The 20,747-nt window shown below is 38.0% G+C and overlaps 1 protein-coding gene across 4 annotated transcripts in view; it reads left to right on the top strand.

The window, feature by feature from the left end:
* HECW2 (HECT, C2 and WW domain containing E3 ubiquitin protein ligase 2) overlaps window positions 1-20,747 on the top strand; it is a 172,333-nt gene that overhangs the window by 25,354 nt on the left and 126,232 nt on the right. The gene's annotated exons all lie outside the window — the stretch shown is intronic.

The raw sequence follows: 20,747 nt of genomic DNA, 5'->3' as shown, positions 1-20,747 counted from the left end.
TCGTGTTCTCACTGTTCTGTGGATTGTTTGTTGATGTGGAGATCTTGTTTTTTTCTTAATACGTTTTTTTTTTTTCTCTTAACCTTTTCAATGCCCACCACTACAAACCAGGGCATTTAAGAAAAATAAAATTCTGTTTTGGCCAGTATGATGCCTAAATAAAAAGAGAACGTGGTATATGTAGTCAGTAATAGTTACATAATTTATTATCGCTTATTTTGTTCCTGAATATATGTCAGGAACATGGAGAGAGTATTTATAATATCTTTTTTTTCCCCCTCCCTTTTCTGGGGTGCCGTGTGACAGAGTCTTTGCACTACACTACATTGCACTGGACTATTTGTAAAAGATTCAGCCCTGAATCACTCCTGTACCCAAAATGCCATCAGGGGCCTTACCTTGCTACACTTTGTTGATGTCCAGGGCTGCTTCTGGATGCTCAAAAATTTCTTATTTAGATTTTTTTTTCTTCTGCCCACAACAATTAGATGTTTTTTAAAAAAAAAGTAAGTCAAACCTTTATAAATATTTCAGTAGTAGTTATTCACAGCGCTAAGGTACAGAAGAAAATCTGTGTCATGGACGAATTAAAAAACCTTCTTCCTATATGCAGGTGAGCTGTTTGCTCATATCTTAGACTTCTTTGGAAAAAATGTCTTTATAAGATGATAATGTATGGTTGCAGTATCAGGCCATAAGGCATGATGTCATTATTAGCATATGAAAGGAACAAGCCTAATGGTGCCTTTCAATCAACACTGCTGTTCAGGCTCTAAATTCCCAAAAATGTGGTGGTTGCTTTTGTGTCAGCTGGAACTACCACAGTGGATGTTAGATATTAGTCCGTGTGTGTGTATCTATATTTCTGTACTTACTTATATCACCTTAAAATGAGCTCTGAGATTCCATGGAGCTCAGATGGTTGACTGGAAACCACTTTTAAACTTATGCTTGGTAGTAGTTTAACTTGACAGAATTGTAGTTGAAAAGCCTTCCTTCTGTTCATCTGTCTTTATAAACAGCCTTCTGGTGATGCCAGAGGAAAGTCGTGGCTTGTTAACACTGTGGATTTAGTTTGGCTTGGAGAATTTGCCAGCCTCTGCAAGGACCCCTGCCTTCCTTAAAGACCTATTGCTTTCTTGCTATTTGTTTTTAGAGTGAATTTAGCTAATGGGCATTTCTATTGGTTTTACACTTCCAGTGTTTTTTCAAACCTGGTAGAATTCCCAGTGTTACACCTTTAAGAAACTCTATGATAGTACAGTGGCTGCCAGCCAGAAACAATATACTGTTTTGTCAGATTTCCTGAGAAGAAATTGAATGAATTTTGTGTTTCCCCCTTTATAAGATTAAGTAGTAGTGCTTAATGGAAAAGAAATTAAGTTTTTCCTTTATGTGCCAACATGCTTTAAACTGCAGCTGAAGCTCCAGCGTACTGCAAAATAAGGGGGATTTCTGTGTGTGAGACTCAATCTGCAGATTAAATTCTTGCATAATTAAGTGTAATTCCTCTTCCTTTTTTATTTTTAATCTAACTCAGCATTTTGTTTGTTCAAAAACACCTTCAGTCAGACAGAAGCAGAATGCTTATGATTTTGCATTTATTCCATTGGCTAATGAAACACCTGTTTGGATAATGTTACTGAATCATTGAAAATGAGATGTAAATAATGCACTTAAAATTTAGTAGCATGTTCAGAATCCTTTATTTGAGGCTGTATCCAAAATACTGCCTTTCATAGCATGGAGTGCTCTGTGTGCCTGAGCCTAATTTTGTTTGATCCTGCTGTCATCCTGCCTGGCATGGTCATAACCTTTGTCTTCACATTGTCCCTTGCTGCTCAGAGGGGGAGAGGCTGGACTGAAGCTACCATCAGCAGGAAGAGTTAATTTCGTTGCCAAACAGATGGAATGGAATTGAACATTTTTTGTAGAAGTTCTCTAACCTAGCAGGAAAGGAGACATACTCTTGCAACCTTGGGAGCACCTGTTTTGGTGCTTTTAAGCTACTTGGTGGTGTATGAGGTGTTTCTCTAATCCTATCAGGGCCCTTTGGCAGTTGAGAATGAGATGAACTGTTACTTTGGAATTTGACTTTAGTATCTGAGAAAAGTTCCATGTAATTTCTGTTGAAATTGAAGTAAACTTCATGGTTTATATAGACAATGATGTAGGGCATCTATAATATTCCTCCACGACAACTTGTTCATGATCAGTTGGAGTATCAGTGAGGAAAAGGCTGAAAATACCTATATCTCTGGCAGTAAGATAGAAAATGGTGACACAGCTTTGTGTAGCGTGGATGTGTATTACAAGGGCACATCTTTGTGGGAAGTAGGATGTGATGCTAAAATACATCAGTAGTACTTGTAGAAGTGTTCAAGTAACGCTTTTTGGTTTTATATTTTTTACAGAGACATAGACATCAGTGCTTGAAACACGTCTTTTCTTAAAACTGGTTGCATACTTGAAGAAAGTAGCACGGCAGTTGCATGCTCTCTTCTGAGTAGTGGTGTTAAATGACTGTAGTCAGATTGTGAATTCTCATTGGAAGTGCAAGCCCTGACTGTTGGTTGGAGATGGTCACTCACATTCCAAGTGGACGTGTCAGTCATCCCTTCCAACACCTAGGAATCCTGTTACTTGTTTTGGTAATGCTGCTGTTAGGTTTCCAAGTTGTGCTGACAGGGTGAATGCATTTAGCTTTTAAAACCAATGGGTAGTCACAGCCTTCATCTCATTCTGTGTTACCTGTGGAGAGCTGTTCCTTCTTCTCAGGACACCTAGTAGTACTGGGGAGAAAATGACAAGTGACCGAAGCCAAGTCTGGTTTGGAAGTAGCCATTTGATTGTGCCACTATTTTGAGTTTTGTTACATTGGCACAATTTTGTGTTACAACTGTATTTTTCTATGATTGGGGAAGACTAGCATGTTGATACCAGTTGCTTAATGAACAATAATACTCATATTTCATAATGCGTTTTATAAAATTGCCCTGAAGTATGCAGTTTTGAAAAAAATAGACAATAATTATGTTTGAAAGAAAGAGAATTTTGATAGAGGATCTTTTCTTGAAGTGCATTATCAACTTTTCTACATGGCACAGTTGCAGCTTGTGTGTGCACAGCAGTAATAATTGAAATGAATTTGAAATTGAAGTGTGAGTCCATCATTATTTGACCAAAAGACCCAACTAGTGCAGTCAAACCAGACTTAATGGGTCAAACGGTGCATTATTTGTATTTTAGAACTAAGGAAATACCCAATACATTGTGACATAATTAATTGTTTGGGGCTTTGTTCATTGTATTAGCACAGAAAATAAAAAAAAAAATATTGAAAATAAAGACTAGGATGTTGAAATAAAATTAAAAACAACTACTGTTGGGCTGGTGTTTCTTGATTCTGCATCATGAGATCAGCAGACAAACAGGGGAGTTGTTCATATAGTGTTTTGGTTCAGATTTCTCAACATGTGTGCCTCCATTCATTTGTGAAGCTGTATATACACACATATAATTTGACTTGTGGACTTTCAGTCATAAAAAATTTAATAGCATTGTCAATATCCCTAAATGCCTTGTATTGACCACCAGAGAAAGATATTAGGTAACAAAAATTAACATTTTGATAAGAAGCCCACCTAAATATTGCATGGAGGACAGTCAAATGTGTTTTGTTAAGTGCTGTGGTGGCCAGGATCCATTGGCTAGGATCCACTTGAAAAATCAGATTAAAAGTTTTTGTGCTTGACAAATCCAATGTCATTAGTTTAAAAATTCCCTGAAGGCTAGTATTGTAATTAGATGAGCCCAAAGCATGCAGCAGTAAATTTCATTTTCTTCCAGGAATGACCAGCAGCATTTTTAAAAAAAAGAAAACATTGACTGATCCTTGTCAGATAGAGTAGCCACAGTAGGAAAAAAGAGTTTTCCAGGAATAAATGTGACAGCTAAAGCCTCAGCACCTCGCAGTGAATGGAGTGGATCAGCCACAGCCTGGTGGGAAGCAGTGTGGTCTGTAAGGATCCTGCTGAAAAAATGTTTAAAAGTGATAATTCACTAGGTGCCTCATATCAAGGGCATTGGATATAACATGCTGAGCAAAACAGTGTCAAAAATTACAAAACCGGCAGCTCCCTTTGGATCCTGATTGTCACAAAAGGTCTATGTCCATCTTTGACTCCTTAAACTTGCTTTCTCAAGAGCATGTGAGCTTCATAGTGCTAGACTACAGCATTCCAGGTTCAGGAGGTGTACTTGTTCAATGGTGTGTTTTCTTTATTTAAGAGACATTTTTAAAAGGCCAATCTGCTTGGTTGATCTTGTTATTCTCTTGCATGATTACGGATTTGAGTATGTTTTGAGCTGGTAGTTTGATAAAAGAGATTTTTCCTATTAGAAATAAGGAATAGAGATTGTAAACATATCTCTAAAATGTGGCCATAACTACATAAAACCCATATTTTATGCTTCTTGCTTCATTGGTCTAATAAAAAGGTCTACATTGTCTTCATGAACATAAATATCACAGTCATGGAAATAACTTCAAAAATATTTGTATTGCAAAGGAAAATAAGAAAAATACAACTGCAGTGCTCTCTGAGACTTGCAGAACTTCCCCTGGGGTTGGTAGGGCTGGGGCTGTAGCTGCTGAACCTGAGTGCTGTCACAGGGTTGTGGCACTGTCCAAATGTCAGTGGGTGCCCTGGCCTGCCTTGGGCCAGTGTCAGCAGTGGGAATGGGGCATTGCTTAGGGAAAGCCATGGGCTAGGGACTATCCCAAAATGGATTAGGGACAAGACAGCCCTGTTCCATGAGACAAGAGCATTTAGCATGTGCTCTCTGCTGCATGGCTTCAGTATCTGTCCTCTGGCCTGTTCTGCACACAGCTACAGATGTAGCCACAGAGATGCTGCTGCACGTGTCTGGATAAGAAAAAGCTCCAACTGAAGGCTCTTTATCTAGATAAAAATAAGAAGCCACTTAGGAGAAAGCAACACTTAAGAAAGTTTGCTGCATATTGTTTTATATTTATGTGTCTGTATTAAAAAAATAAATACATATACACACACATTGTTTCATATAACAACCATCCTCTTGTTTTGAATAATGCCATGTTGAGCAATTCCCAGACCTTCCCAAAATGCTGTTAGGATCTTGTAAGTGTGTGCAGCCAAGTATCATAATTGGAGTAAATGTCACAGTTTGTGATTGCCTTACATGGTATTTTTGTGTCAAATGTTCACCTGAAAAATCTCTGAGTGTGTAGATATGACATCACTTCTCTGTTTCATTTCCTAAAGTGTGTTTTGACTTCCTTGGAATGAAATAACTTTCAGCAAAATATAACTTTGACCTAGCTCAACTTTTATAAACAAGTTCTATTAACTTGAGTAAGTGTGTGCTGTGAACTTGCTCTGAGTTTGGGTAATATGTCTTATGTTGGACTGTTGAGTTGACAGCCTGATATTTTTCATTCTGAAACTATAAGTTAGTGTAGAGAGCTGCTGTAAACACCATGGTGCTGCTGCTTAGCAGATGTAAATTGTCACACTCCTTTATGTTCCACAGAACTCTTGGTATTTCCCACTTCTTGCCTTAGTTTCACTGTCATATATTTAGTTGCACTGAACAGTGTAGATGTGGTTTTTGTTCCTGATACCAAAGATGTAGGCTTTTTCATGCTCGAGAGAGGGATTTTGTGGGTTTTTTTCTCTTCAGGTATTGTGTGAAACATACTGTGTATTGCAAATTATGGAAGGCTGCTTTTTATAGAGTTGAGGTGGATAAAGTCAAATTGTCAGACTTCATGCTTTAAGAGGTAGACTAATCACCGGTATAAAATGTTATCCTTATTTTCATTAATGGCATTTGGTTGGATGTTTTTTGTTTGTTTAGTGTACTGGGTGTTATTTACAATACTTGGTGGTGTTAATTTTGCCTGTTAGTTTTGAGAATACTCATTTCAAGTGTCTTTTAAAAACTGACTGAGTGGTTTGGAAGACATCTTTGCTTTTATGGTGTTTCATTTCCTCTTAGTACTGATGCTGGTACTGACTGTGTGCAAAGGCATAGACATAGGTACTGAGTTGCCATTTAAGGTAAGTCAATAGGTAAAAGGCTTTGGCTTTGATAGACTACAAATAAGTCAGGTTTTGATTTATATTGAGCTTAAAATATCAAGCCTCATCTTGATAGGGTAAATCACTAACTAGAACAATGAACTGCCAAGGCTTTAAGAACATGAAGTCGGGAGGTTTTTAAACCTTGCTTATGCTTAACTCAGCTTTTAAAGAGTTTTAAGTGTGATAAATAAAAGAAGTTGTTCAACACCTCTTGGCATAAGCTTCATCAATTGTCAGCTATATGAAGGGTATATAAAGTCAATATAAGAACGACTAATGCGTATATTTAATTTTTATTTAATGGGAGAAGTGCCATGGATTGACTTGAAAGAAACTCGTTTTTTCATACTCTGTTGGTCATTCCTACACTGCTGTGTTTTGGCTTTTTTTGAGAGATACAGTCCATTTTGAATCTGTTCATGAAAGAAAATGCAAGTCTCAGGTCTCGTGCATGTCACTGTGTCTCCTTTCCAAGGTTTGTGTTGTTATTGTCACCATAGAAGTGCTTTTTCTTCTGGTACTTTGATAAAAATTCACCCAAACAAATGGGAGACTGTGGTGGAGGAACAAAGTGCAAGCATTGACAAACTTTCAATTACTCAGTCTGGAAAAATAGCAATACTTTTCATTAAATCTTTCTTTAGTGTGATTTGAGGGATACTTTTTGCTCTAATACGTGGAAATTTTTCAGACAGATTAATGTGATTTTTAAATTAATGACATCCCTTTATTAATGCATAAGACAGTTTTGGCTATCTGTATATTAAACAAAGACTTTGTTATCTGAAATATGCATTGATTAACCACATGTGAGACGCTGTGTGTTGGCTTAGTATCTTAGCTGGTTTTGTGTCATTTGGAAAACAAAAAGCAGGATTGAAAGAGTAAAGGATTTAGCTTTCTACAGAATATGCTTCATGACTTGTGGCTGTAAGTTAGCTGCAATCAAATTTTATTTGTCAAATAATTATTTTGATCCTAATTTGCAACCCTAGCACAAATTGATTAATGTTTAGTCATGCAAGTAGCCTCATGAAAAATCAGTATTGGAATCATTCCTTGTTAGTACAGGGCAGGTTGTGAAGTCTCCCTGCCCCAGCAGTGTGGACAGCAGTGGGTCAGGACAATTAGGATCCGTAGGGTACCACAGCAGAGTCTGCTTGTATGTCTTCCTGCTGCTGAAGATGGCTTGTCCTTTTGATCCTCCTCTATCCAAAGTATGTTTGGAATGTAAATCTCATTTGTTACCTCTTGGGAGCCCAGTAATGAGATCTATTGCTTTCAGATTGACAACCTAAGACAATGTGGATTATTGAAGACTAGAAGTTGTGTCTTTTAAGGGAGGAGAAATAAAGGGCTGTTTTGCATACTGTGGATAAAAAACGAGTCTTCTCAACTGAGTTCTGTGCTTAATGATTTGAATAAGGGAAAGTGATCTTGTGTATAATATTTCTGTTATGGTTTTTCTTATTTTTCTCAGACTTGCTGAGGTTCACTGGAAAAGGAGATGCTTGTATGCCTGATTCCAGCTAATGTAGATGGGTATAATGCTTAATTGGGCTACTGTGATTTACACTTCTTAGATCAGGCCAAGTACAGCTTAAATTGTTAAGTGGATTAACAGGATGTAATCTGCTTTGATTGGTGTATCTGATCAGTTTTCCTTCATTCTGTGCAATGTACTAAACAACTTGTTGAAAGATTTGATGAAATGTAGTTTGCTGCAGAAAACCAGCAGGAGGTTACATGATACGCTCACATTTCCTGTACATGGGGAGAAAGTTTTCTCCTATGAATATTCTTTCTAACTCTCTGAGTTACTCACTCGATATCTCTGTTACTTCGTGTGCTCTCTGATCTTGGTAAAATGCTAAGTAGACTCAAGTGAAGACATTTTATCTCACTAAAATGTAAATAGAGGTAATAATGTTTTTGTAGGCCTTTACTTAAAAGTTTAGTTCCTCTTGTTACTCACCTGAGATTAAAAATAGTCCATGTGTGATCTCTTAGAACATGAATGTGCCAAGATGTAGTTAGGTGCTATAGCCAAATTTTCATCTGCAGGTGATATTTAACTTATCTAAAGTTTATAGTAAGTAGCATGGCTAGAAATCTGAGGTGAACAGAGTATCACCTATTGTGCAATTAGCAGGAACTGAATTTTAAGTTCTGAACTAATTAAAGTTTTCATCCATTATTCAAACATGGAAAGGACCCAAGGAATAAAGAGCTAGAAGTGTTTATAGCACTGAGCCTTATGGACTGTGCAGGAAAATTTTTTGTATAGGCTTTTATAGTGGAAAGAATGAGTTGGACTATGAACTATCCCATGGGTGTGTAGATCTGGCACAATGCAGTTAGCAAAGCCCAGGATTATGCTTGAAGAACTGGGAATAAAATGCCCTTGGTTGTAAGGATTCAGCTATGGAACTGTCTTCCAGGTCAGATCAGTGAAATTTGAACTCCTGCAAATGCTTCCAGATTTCAGGTTTTGAGGAAGCCCTTTCATGACAAGTGATGTCTCTTTGATGTTTCAATGTGAAAAGCTTCCTCTTGCTGCCCTTATCACAGAGCCATAGAATGTGCAGGGGTTGGAATGGAACTTAAAGGTTATCTAGTCCCAACCTCCAGATTTATCTCACTTTCAAAAAGCACGTAGTAAAAGAAACAGTACTTTTGTTCCTTAAATGTAGCAACCTCAATTAGATCTGGTAAGGAATTCACTACTGCTTTTGATTTACAAATACTGTAATATTGGTCTTGGGGGTGATGTAAAACCCAAACCCAGCATACCTCTTCCTGCCTGCTGTTGAAACTTAGGATAGGAATGTAATGGATCCCCCAAACACAATCAAGCTTTGTAAGTATCATACCTTCCTAGAAATAGTGTTCTGTAAAGAGTTACATCTGACTTACCCTCCAATTTTTGAGTGATAGTTCAACCATTATGGAACTGATTATTTTAAATTCATATTCTTTATTGTAAGAGTCCAAGTGATTTTATGTAATATCACATTCTGAAATTATTTTTCCCTAATTATAGTTTGTGTATGTTTAAGGTGGCATTTTAATTGGAAAACCACAGAACTCTAATCAGTTTAACCACAGAACAGGAACAATTAGTGTTTTAAGACTATATGTTCTGAAATGTCACGTATCCATTATCTTTAAATTATTCTTTTGATTACTTCTTTGAAGTTTTCCTATCTTTTCATCTTATATGTCCCAAAGTGCTTTCTCTTCTGATTTTCTTCCTCTGCCAATCTCCTGTTTTGTCTTCAGGCATCTCTGCAATTAACTTGTCATTTTCATCCCTCCTCAGATCTCCAGTAATTTTGGATTTCTGCAGTTTTCTGCATACATGTTCATACTCATAGCATTGTTCATACTTTTCCTACATTTCTTCTCTTTTTGCTTTAGTAAGGGTGGAAGCCTGGAGAGTGAAGTTTTGATTACCCTTCCATAGGGTAATAGAAAAAATGTTCATTAGAAAGGTAAATTGTAGTTGTTGGGGTCACCTCTGAGGATAGCCATGCTGGCCAGCCATGGGACTGTCAAAATGTGAACTAAAATGAGGGCTGTATTTGGAAAACAGGGAACATGATTAGAATTCAGCTCCATCTCCCTTTTTCCTGGTCTGTAGCAGATGCCTTGGGTCACCTTTTTTATCAGTTGCTGAACTCTGCTGGTGCAGTAACATTTTTTTAAAGGTACTGCATCTGAGAGACTGAAAGTCCTTGATGTCAGATTTTCTCCTGTGTGTCAGGGAAGGATGGCACATCGGAGCTTTTGCTTTCACCTCCAGCAGCTCCTGTGCATTGGCAATGAGGAGGAGCATTCACTTGAGATTTTTTACCTCTCTTCCTTGATGGAGGAGTGGGATGCTGCTTTCCAAAACAAGCAAATGGAGCGAGGACTGATCAGGATCAATCTGCAAACTCATTTGCTTCAGCTATGCTTATGGCTTTTTTTAGCACTTGGAGTGAGTTTTACTGGTTTTTTATAGAACTTAGCCATAAAAGATTAAGGTTAGTACCAGGACTTTTTTTAGTCTCTTCAAAGAATTAAAAATATAGTGGTATGCCCACACACAGAATACTAATTTTAGTTAAGATTTTTTTAGCAAAATCATGAAATTGTTAGAGCCATTTCTGAGCTGAGAACACATTTGTAAAATTTCTAAAATGTTTTCTGCATATGGTAATTTTAAACATCAGTCTAGAATGGTCCATGATGCTTTATTAGTGTTTGATAAGTAATTTTATCAGAAGCCAGGAGTGTGAGTAATAAGCAAATATAAGTGATTTATATGTACTTAGGGAGACATTAAGTGTTGCAGAAATAGAAGCATCACTAACGTGGAGCAGCTGAGGTACCTGAATAATGAACACCCTTTTCTGTTTCTTTTAGGACAGTGATACTTTAATTACATCTGCTCTTTGAGCTCTTTGACACAAACTAATTTGTTTGAATTACTGGACAAAGTAATTCCTTTGGCACTTAAGATGTCCAGAAACCTTTTGTATTCCCTTTTGCTTTGTTAGTTTTGAATATTATGATTAACATCAACTCTTAGAAACCCTGCATAGGCTAACTTCACTGCCATAACTGATCTTACTGAAATGTGTTCGTGTCTCAAATTCTGCATTTTGATCCTTTTAGCTTTCCTATCTAATATTCTTGTTGGAACCAGCTGCTCACAGCAGAGAATTTTAAAAGCAGCTGTATAAAGATTTCCAGTCATTAACTTGTATCAGTGTTCTCTGTTCTTCTGGTCTGCCTGAGTTCATATGTTGCACTTGGACTGCAGTTGTCTCATTTGAGGCACAAAATTACAGGCTGTGTTCTTGACTTGCTGTTGTACTTGAAGGGAATTTAGCACTGGGTAATGCTTACAGAGCAGCCACAGAGTTGAAAAATAACATACCAGGTATATAATTCATACCAAGAAGATCAGTTGGTAAAATTAGAATACTCTTTCTTTTGGGAATCTGTGGAGGCAAACAGTTTCAAGGGACATGAAGCATTTCTGCAAAATCACAGTTTCATTGTAGACACTTGGTATAGCCTGGTGCTTAACACTGTGTTGCTCTACAGTTATACTTGGTTGCCAGTTAACAGATTTTCACTGGGAGATAGAAAAGTAGAAGGAACAGGAAGAAGAGAATTTTGAAAATGTAGTTCAACAAAATGGATTGGATAATGAAGATTAAAGAATAGCACATGAAAGCATCAGGCTTACTGAAAAGGAGAGCAATTTAAGCAAGATTAAGTTTGTTGCCAGCCTTAACAAATCCGTACATTTTCATTTGTTTTCATTAGAAGCCTGGAGAGTAAGCTGACTTATTGTTTAACTACTTAGGAAGTGGAAACTGCAATTATTTTGGTTAGTGGACGGAAGGTTTGTCAGCTTTTGTGGTTCAAAAGGAACCTCTGAGATAAGTATCTTGAAACTATTAAAGTCAGAACATTGAAAAGCGCAGGAAATATATGTAATATTTTATAATTATTGTATTTCCAGTTGCATGACTGTTACCTTGTTCTCTGTGCAGTTTTGTGAGGATAATTAAGTAGCCTGATGTTTTGAAAAATTCAAAAGAAGATGAGTAACAGTTCACATGTAGCAGACACCCATGATGGTTTCTCTATTAGCATGCAGCAGCCCCTCTTCTCCCTAGGACTACAGGAATGTATTAAACTTTTCCTAATGGCTGTGCTCAAGGCCAGTCCTTATTGCAATAGTGAGAGAAAGGACTTGCAGAACTTGACTGGAAACAGTGTAACAGTTGGTTCCCCAGAGCTACCTTTAAAAACAAACCCAAATTGTTTGCCTTTGCACTGAGAGTCTTATTTGCTGTCTATACTTTGCTTTCAGCATGGAGGTGAAGTGATACTTGGCTTTGGAAATACTGTTTTATGTCAATGCATTCATGCAGTAATTCTGTGTAAGGGAAGACTTTTCCTGCTAGAGGAAAGCTTTGGATAACTTAATCACATTTCAGCTTACTGACAAGTTGCAGGTGGTGCTCTGGCTGCTCTTGCAGAGCACAGTGACTCATCATGACCTACAGCAGGGTTAAGGTACAGGTAGACTTGCATTGTGCTGAGTTTTAGTTGAACTAAGACATACGCTTGGGGTTTTTTCCACAATGTTTTCTGGACAATTAAATGCACTCAGTTGTGATTCAATAAATGGCATTCTTTTTTGATCTAAATGCCAAGCTTGTTAAAATGCTTCTGGATTCTTTAGGAGAGATCTTTAAAATAGTTTATATAACCTACTATAATTGTTTTTTGAGGTTTTTTTTGTTTCAAAATAAATTGTTTCAAAATAAGGAAAATAAATGTGAGATAAAACTTGGAGTGGGGGGGAAGAAGTGAGAGTTTAACTGACTGAGAGAAAAAAAGAAGTAGCTACTATGCTTGGAATGAAAGATAAGTAGGGATAATTTAGTAGTTTTGCGTGTTACTGAAGACTGTTCACTTTACAGTACTTCTGTGACATGCAAAACTTTGTTGTAGATGTGGGTGAATTTTTTTTTTTGTATTGCAAATTGTCTTCTCTGAAAATGCCTTGCTTTGTTTCTTCTTATAAACAAACCAAGGAGTCATAGGATGCTTCTAGCAATTTGGTGGGAAACTCAGTTTGTGTCAAGAGGCAAATTTGGACCTTAATACTTGCTTGGTCTCCAAGGTGTTTAATCTTAGTAGGGAATGGAAAAGAACGTTGGAGTTCATCTAGAATGTGCTTGTAATATGTACGTTTTTTTGTTGCTTCCATGGTGTGCACAGCGTGAGCCATAGTAATTTTTGAAAAGTTCATTTCTTATTTTAACTTCTCAGGATTATCTGCTGCAGAGCCCAAGTTAAAGTAATATGGTTGGCTCCAAGTCAGGATGATTGTGGTCGTCTCCTTTTTCAGGGAACATATTAAGTACTATCAGACACATGTTTGTATTAAGTATATTTATACAGCATTTATGTTAATAGTTTTCAGAATAAGAAAATGTAAAAGGGAATTTATGTAAGTTTTAAAATATATTTCTGTTATAACTGATCTTTAGACATGTGAGAGGAATTGTAAAACAAAAATTAAATTTCATGTCAGACACTGAGGGTATTGCATGCTTAATTTTGCACTCTCTCAGACTTTCCTCATTTTTATATGGACCTTGCAGGCAGAGGCTTAGTGCAGGGCTGGGATTCTGCATAATGTTAATTATAAGAAAGTGTATTTATCACCTTATAAAAGCTGGGTACTTCTGTGGTAGAAATGTGGGACTGAAAATTGGGGGTGTTATGGCAAACTTAGGTCAGAAGAAAAGAAGGTATTGTCCTTGTCCTGAAAATAGTTGCCAAAGAATTGTTGGCCAAAATTGAACACTAAGCAATAAATCTGTGTTTTGTATTGGAGTGTATTTAGGAGCTGAACTGTTTTGAAGGTGAAATCCCCAATCATCCAAGTATTGAAGCATACTTTTCAGTCCAGTTTGGCAGAATGCTGAAGTGCCTACTTAATTTCCATAGATGCTTAATCAGATGCCTGGGGGAGAGCTGCAGTTGCAGATGTTGAGAAATTTTAGTCAGGCTCCTTCCTCTTTTGAAAATCAGCTCTATTTTTACAAAACAGAATCCCTAGATTATCTTTTAAAAGCAGGTTTTTGTAAGGATTTTTCCCCCCTAGAGAAAAGGTTTTAAATTAAAAAAAAAAGACAGAGAATTTCCTTTTGAAATGAGAAACATGAACATGGATGAAATGAATACTAGATCTTCCCATCTTTGAAATGACTTTTGAAAACAAGCACAGATAAGTTTAAGTATGTTATTGCTCAGAATATTCTTCTGTTATTTTCTTGTTGATTGCTGTACATGCCTGTGTATTAAAATGCTAATGTTTTTTCCAGGCTAACTTTATTTGTGATGTGCAATTTTTGATTGATTCATGCCGTCTGTGATATGCTCTATGTGAAATCCAGGTGAATGTTCTTTTTTGTGATTTTTGTAGTGTTTGGGGTTTAGTAGGGTTACTGGGGCTTTAGCCTGAGGTCCTGCAAGTCAGTAAATCAGTGTCAGCTTGGTGTGAGGCAGGTACAATACTGACCTTAGGGCCATTAGACTGAGCAGTTGTGTGCTTAGAAACCAGCAGCTGAAGTGTGGTCAGTAATGCTCAGGGCCTGGCTCTTCTTAGGGTTGATATCCTCACACAATCTGTGTAGCAGAGAAAAGCAAAATAATCCTTTATTCCACTCCCTGCTCCCCAGCCAAAACACAGGCCGAAATGCAAACCAAGGATTTAACAGTCTAACTGGATGAAATAATCTATTCCTACACTAGATCTGAACATCGTCAGTCAAGTGGATCCCTGTTTATTTATATGTTTGTTTAAAGTGTTCTGCAGGTCATCTGGGAACTTTTGTCTAAGAAACATGGTTTGGGTATTAAAAGGTACCACCTTCTCCCTGGGATTCACAGGAACAAGTGAAGAAACACATTCGTAGATCAAGAGATGGAGTCTCTAGAAAGAAATGCTGTTCACAACCTTTATATGAGTTCTTGTAGAGATACACTAAAGCCTTCTCTTTATGAACACATCATGTGACAAGGAGTCGCCCTCTGTCTTTCCCAGTAAACAGTTCCAAGGTTCAGCTGCAGTTACTGCTAGGAAATTGCAGACTGTTTCAAGGTTGAATTGATGCAGCTTTAATTGTTAGCTGCTGGATCCTATTGCGTTACTATCAGCAAGTTTGAAAAGGTCTTGCTACCAGATCTGCTTCTCGGAGAGTAAATGCTTATGTCTGGTAATCAAATGACCCATCAGCTTTCTCTTCATTTAGCTGACATGGGCAGGGCTCCCTGAGACTTCAAAAATGGAAAAAGTAGATAGGCGAGGAAAATAAATGGTGTATGATGATAAGAGCATAGGATGTGAAGCAAATAAGATGATATCTATGAAACATGTCCCACTGGAGAGACAAAAACATTTAGAAAATACAGGAAGACCTTTAGGTCGTTTCCCAAGCCCTTGAAGTCCTTCACGTGAAACAGTGCCTGGAGTGGATGGTGGTGGTGCCAGTGTGGATCTTGGCCAAGCACTGCATTGCAATTTTCCATTATTGCCTTTGAAGCAGACTGTAAAACAGGAAGGTGTTAATACAAACCTACAGCTTGGCTGAGACACTGGGAATGATGCTTCTTGGAATTAGTACTTAGGATATTAATCCACATGTTTTGTTAAGAAAAAAAGAAGAAATGTCCAGTATATAAAAATGTTTAAATACTTCTTTTCCTCCAATGGTATTGACTTCCCTTAAACATCTGTATCCAGTGTTGATTTAAGCGCTAATTTTGGGGCCACTTTTGTGCAAATTTCCATTACATGCATTATGGATGCACAGAGTCTGCTTGCATAAAAAGTGCTGTAGTTTTGTAATCCTCTAAATTTAAGGATTTGTAAGGTAGCAGAGGAAGGACTAAGAATAGCTCTAGGAAAATAGTGATTGAAGGTTGCTACTACCAGAACCATTCATTCAGCCTGCAGCCCACTCTCTGTGTGCTCTGCAGCTGTGCCAGGAAATATGCTGTATGAACAATTTGGGCAGTTGTGGCCTGTTCCCTGCTTTTTGGCTCAGCTTGGCAGTGAATCAGGAGGTGTGCATGTGCACATTCTCTCTGGCATGTAACCCAGTGATTATATATGGCCAGACTTTTCACACATGCCTGTTCAAGGGACAGAGAGGAAATGCAGGATTTGGTCTTCCCTTGGTGTGGAAGAATCTCAGGTGTCTTGCCTGGTCAGGAAGACCGAGTGTACTGCGTTCTCCTGAGTAGAGATCAAAACTATCTCTAGCCTTGTTGGATGAGGTAATATTGAACCTCACCTCCCCAGGAGCTGTGTGTTTGATGGGTTCATTCTCCAGCCTGTGTCATGTAGAGAGGCAGAATGGTTGGATTGAATTCTGCCCTCAGAAGCCAATTCTGTAGCAGTTGCTACATCTTTCAGGATCAGGACCTCTGAATGGACTTGGTACAGTTTTCAGGTGTCATTTGTCTTTTTGCCACATCTTAAAATGTATTTACTGTCTTCCTCTGTTTTCCTTGTCTTTCCTTCTACTAGCTTTCCTTTGGTGTCCTTTCAGCTTTTTCCAGTAACTATTAGCTCTGATCCCACTGGTGTAGTGTTTTCTTCTATTTGAAAAAAACACAACTCGGCTGATGATACTTGGAAGTAAGCCAGTAAAAGCCAAAGAATGAGTGGAAACAAAGTCTGCCCAAGTTTCCTCATTTGGAAATGAAATGTCTGACTAGGATCTCATCAATTTGATTTTTATTTTTTTTAATAGAAGCTGGATTTTGATTATAGGGTGATATTGGTGAGGATGTCCACATAACCACAAGTTTCTAAGATACCTGTTTTTCTTTGGCCTGTGGAGTTAGTGGCACACCAGCTGATGCTATTACTCTGTGGAATCACAGTGTCATTTAGGTTGGAAAAGACCTTTGTGATTATTAAGTTCAACCATTAACCCAGCACTGCCAAGCTCCCCACTAAACCATGTCCCTGTGCACCACTTCTACACATCCTCTAAATACCTTCAGAGATGGTGAGAGAACTATTTCCCTGGGCAGAGGGTTTCAGTGTTTGAGAACTCTTTTGGTGAAGAAATTTTTCCTAATGTCCAATCTAAACCTCCCCTGTGGCTGCTTGAGGACATTTCCTCTTGTCCTATTGCTTGTTACTTCGGAGAAAGGACTGACGCCTACCTGACTACAACCTCCTTTCAGGTAGCTGAAGAGAGCAGTAAGATCCCCCTGAGCCTCCTTTTCTCCATGATAAACTCCCTCAGCCACGCCTTGTCAGATTTCTGTTCCAGACTCTTCACCAGCTCCAATGCCCTTCTCTGGATACTCTCCAGCCCCTCAATGTCCTTGTGTAGTGAGGGGCTCAGAACTGAACAGAGTTTGAGATATCAGGAAATTTGATGCACATGTAGCTGAAGGAAGCTTTGTTAGCTGAAAGCCAATTTTTTGTTGAAAGGGAGTCTTGAATGTTTCTAAGTCTTATGATTTTTCTATTGTTTTACTTGCATACCAGTTGGGAAAATGGACATGCCTCAAAGTACTGTAACAGCTAATTCAGCTCAGAGAAAGTCACCTTTGTCTCTTACTGCTTTATTTTCAGTGAAATGCAAATTAGCTTTCAGGTTAATGGTAACACCACAGGCACATTGCAAATAGGAGATTGTATAAGAAGGACTGCAAATGTGCATTATTAAGTAAACTTAAAGCTTTGGTCTAGAAGGAATTCTGAATCTATTTAAGCATTACAATGAAATGCAGGTAAATGTGAGATTTAACTCAGGGATAAGCTTTGGAAACATTTAACTAGGACTAAGAATTGAGTGATTTTAAAGGTTAAGTGAAAAAGTGTAACTTTGGAGTAATGATCCATTTAATCAGTGTGTCAGTGTTTCCTTTACTTTCTTCTGGAATCGTCTTAGTTTGTCAGGTTTCTTTTCTTATTTGGAGAAATTCAGGACCAGTGTCTAATATTTCACAGAAGTTTTGGATAATTTATTAGTCTGATAAAAAGGGTATGCTGCAGGATTTGGCAATTAATTTCTTCTGGAAATTACTATGTTGGGAGATAACAGACTAATTAATATATTCAGTATCATTGTAAAGATACAGTAAAATCATGATGAGCTTTGGAATTTTGTGTAAGAAAATACTCTTGTATTAAAGTGAGGGAAGGTGACCCATCTCTTTTAAAACTCGCACTAGAACTGGTTTTGCTGCACAGTTGGTCCTATGGGATTCTGAATCTGGGATTAATGATTACTGACATGGCTTAACTAAATATAGGTCTTTTTAGGTCTGAAAACTGTGGGGAAAAAAAATTGTGTGTTGTTTTTTTTAAGCATGTGTGTGTTTTCTTTCTTTCTTTTTTTTTTTTTTTTAATAGGTGAGGAATCACATTTAACCGTATGCTCCTGATTGCAGTCTGTAGTAAATTCATGAGAGTTTCACAGTAACAAGATCAGACAGTGAATCAATCAAAGATGTTCTTGTGTTGGGTTTGGCTTTTGCTGCTGCCAGTGATGTGGCTTCTAATCCATCAGAAAAGATGAGCTCTGCTTCTTTATCACTGAGATACCAGATAATTGTTTCTGTCAGGATCTCTCGATGTAGTGTGTACCTCCCATCATTGAATGAAAGTCTATATTAACTCTCACTGCATGTTATGTTAATTTTTATTTGATGTTGGGTTTTGATTTTGTAGATGTCTGAAATTCTGTGGCATTGCTCTGATTTCTCAGCTTTTTACTTCAGCATTTGTTGAGGTTAATGGATAATGGTAGCCTTGCATGTGCCACTTCAGAGCCTATACAACATAAATTGAATTAGAGCTTGACCCAGAATGATACCCTTTGTCCTGAGGAAAGGATTAAAAATCATAGAATAGTTTGGATTGAAAGGGACCTTAAAGGGACCCCGTTGCCATTGGCAGGGACACCTTCCACTAGGCCAGGTTGCTCAGAGCTGCCCCTACCTGGCCATAAATACATCCAGGGATGGGGAATTCCCAGCCTCCCTGGGCAACCTGTTCCCGTGCTGCACCACCCTCACAGTAAGGAGTTTCTTCCTTGTATCTAAGCTAAATCTATCCTCCTTCAATTTAAGGCCACTGCTCTTGTCCAGTCACTGCACTCCCCTTTGGAAAGTTCCTCTCCAGCTCTCTCGTGGGCTCCCTTTAGAGACTGGAAGGTCTCCCTCAGAGCCTTCTCATCTCCAGACTGAAGAGCCCCAACTCTCTTAGCTTGCCTTTATACTTGTCTGTGGAACTAAGAATATTCTATGTGAATCCAAATTTTCTGGCTGACTGTTGTCCACCACTTTCTACTTTTTTTCTGTCAAAATTTTAGGTTTAGTGATCTACATCATAATTTGGGTACCCACTGACCAATCTCATTTTCTTTCTATATGTGGATGATTCCTGAATAATTTCCCATGCAAATTTTGTTCTCTGTTCCACACAGTGAGATTTTTAAGTCCATACTTCCTTTTGCTGGAAGTCTGTACATACTTTTATTCTTTCACAGCTGGTGTAAATCCTTCACTGTGCCACGCAGATCCTGCTCCACTCCAGTTTGTGGGGCAGGATCACCATAAATACTCCCAGCATCCTTGTTTGTTAGCATGAGGTGTTTCATTTGTGGAGTACTGTTTGTATAGGGCTCACAGTAGCATGTGTGCTTCTTGGTTTAAGATTGTATTCCTCTGTAATACTGGAGAAGCTTTTAAGAGTTATTATTAATCCTTAAACAAAGGAGAAGCTACAGAACTAAACATTTTAAAATGTATGCCTGTGTCCTTCTTGGGAACAAATTTCATCCTGCCTAACCACAAGAATTACTTCTTCAAGTCCTTCTTAATCCTTCTTCTGGATTGTCCTGTGATTCTGTTAAGGATGCAGAAAAACAAGCTTTCCACAAATAAAATTTAGAAAAGGCAACAGAGGCTGGGTTTTGCAATATCTGTGATTACCCTAGCACTTCTGTCTCCAGGGTGGCTTTATTTGTGAATCTTCACACATCCACATCTATGTAAAACTGGGCTGGAAAACTGGCATTTAGTATTGCATGGCTGATGTATTAAATAAGGAAACAGTACTTCAGGCTCTCATGTATAATAATAATTTGTTAAATGGAGAAAAGACAAGAAAATAAGAAGATAGGTTCTAAGTCTGGAGAAGTAGAAGGGTAGAAGGCAGGAGGGAGAAAGAGGATATGAATGGATTCTACAGGTAATAACTTCTAAGGTTTTTATAAAAACAAGCTTATTTTTTCGGCTATTAAGATGCACTTGGCCTTTAGTAAGCTGTCTGAACACTAGGGGAGCTGCTGAACAGCTCAAGGTTTGAAAAGGCCTGGTCCAGTGGCAAAGTTTCCACAGTGCTGAGAAGGTAAAGTTGGCCTTTTATCTGCATTTTTAACTGAGGACTGTCAGGTGAGAGCAGGATAATTAGAGCCATTCTTTAAGCACACATAGGGCCCTGCTCTGGCAGAGCTGTGGAGAAAACATGGCAAGTCCTACGGTGGATCAATATAACTAAGCTCCCACTGCCTTGTAGAGAGCCCGGTGCTTTCTAAAATGCAGACTCTACCAAGCTGGACATTGTTTTGAAATTTTGCTGTGCTGTTGACCTGCCAGCTGCTTCTCATCTTGATATTTATTTCTGTCTTGAATTCTTTTTTGTTTAAGTTCTTCAGGGCAGGAATTGTTTCTCACTCTGTCTGGATAGAGCACCTTGTTTGATTCCTGCTTGGGGTTATTTCTTACTATCTTAACACATGAATATTCCCAGGGCAAGAGGGTATTTTTTTCCCAAGTCCATTAAAGTTGGATAGGCCAATTTAAATCAAGTGTAGCCTCACATGACAAAATCCAAGTAGGACGCTTTTCAAAGATAATGCTTAAGGGTGTCCATCCTTAACAAAATAATGATTTTGTTTGATAAGAGAGTTTTTTGTAGTGCAGACTGTTTCTACCCAAGCATCCAAAACATCCAAGGCATCCGGGTTTTCACTTCTATCTGGTAGAGAACATGGTTGGGGTTTT

Source organism: Lichenostomus cassidix, chromosome 7 (genome assembly GCF_008360975.1).
Source record: "Lichenostomus cassidix isolate B80296 chromosome 7, HeHo_3.0, whole genome shotgun sequence".
NCBI lineage: Eukaryota > Metazoa > Chordata > Aves > Passeriformes > Meliphagidae > Lichenostomus > Lichenostomus cassidix.
The sequence above is the reverse complement of the archived record's forward strand: the minus strand, read 5'-3'. Positions and strand labels throughout refer to the sequence as shown.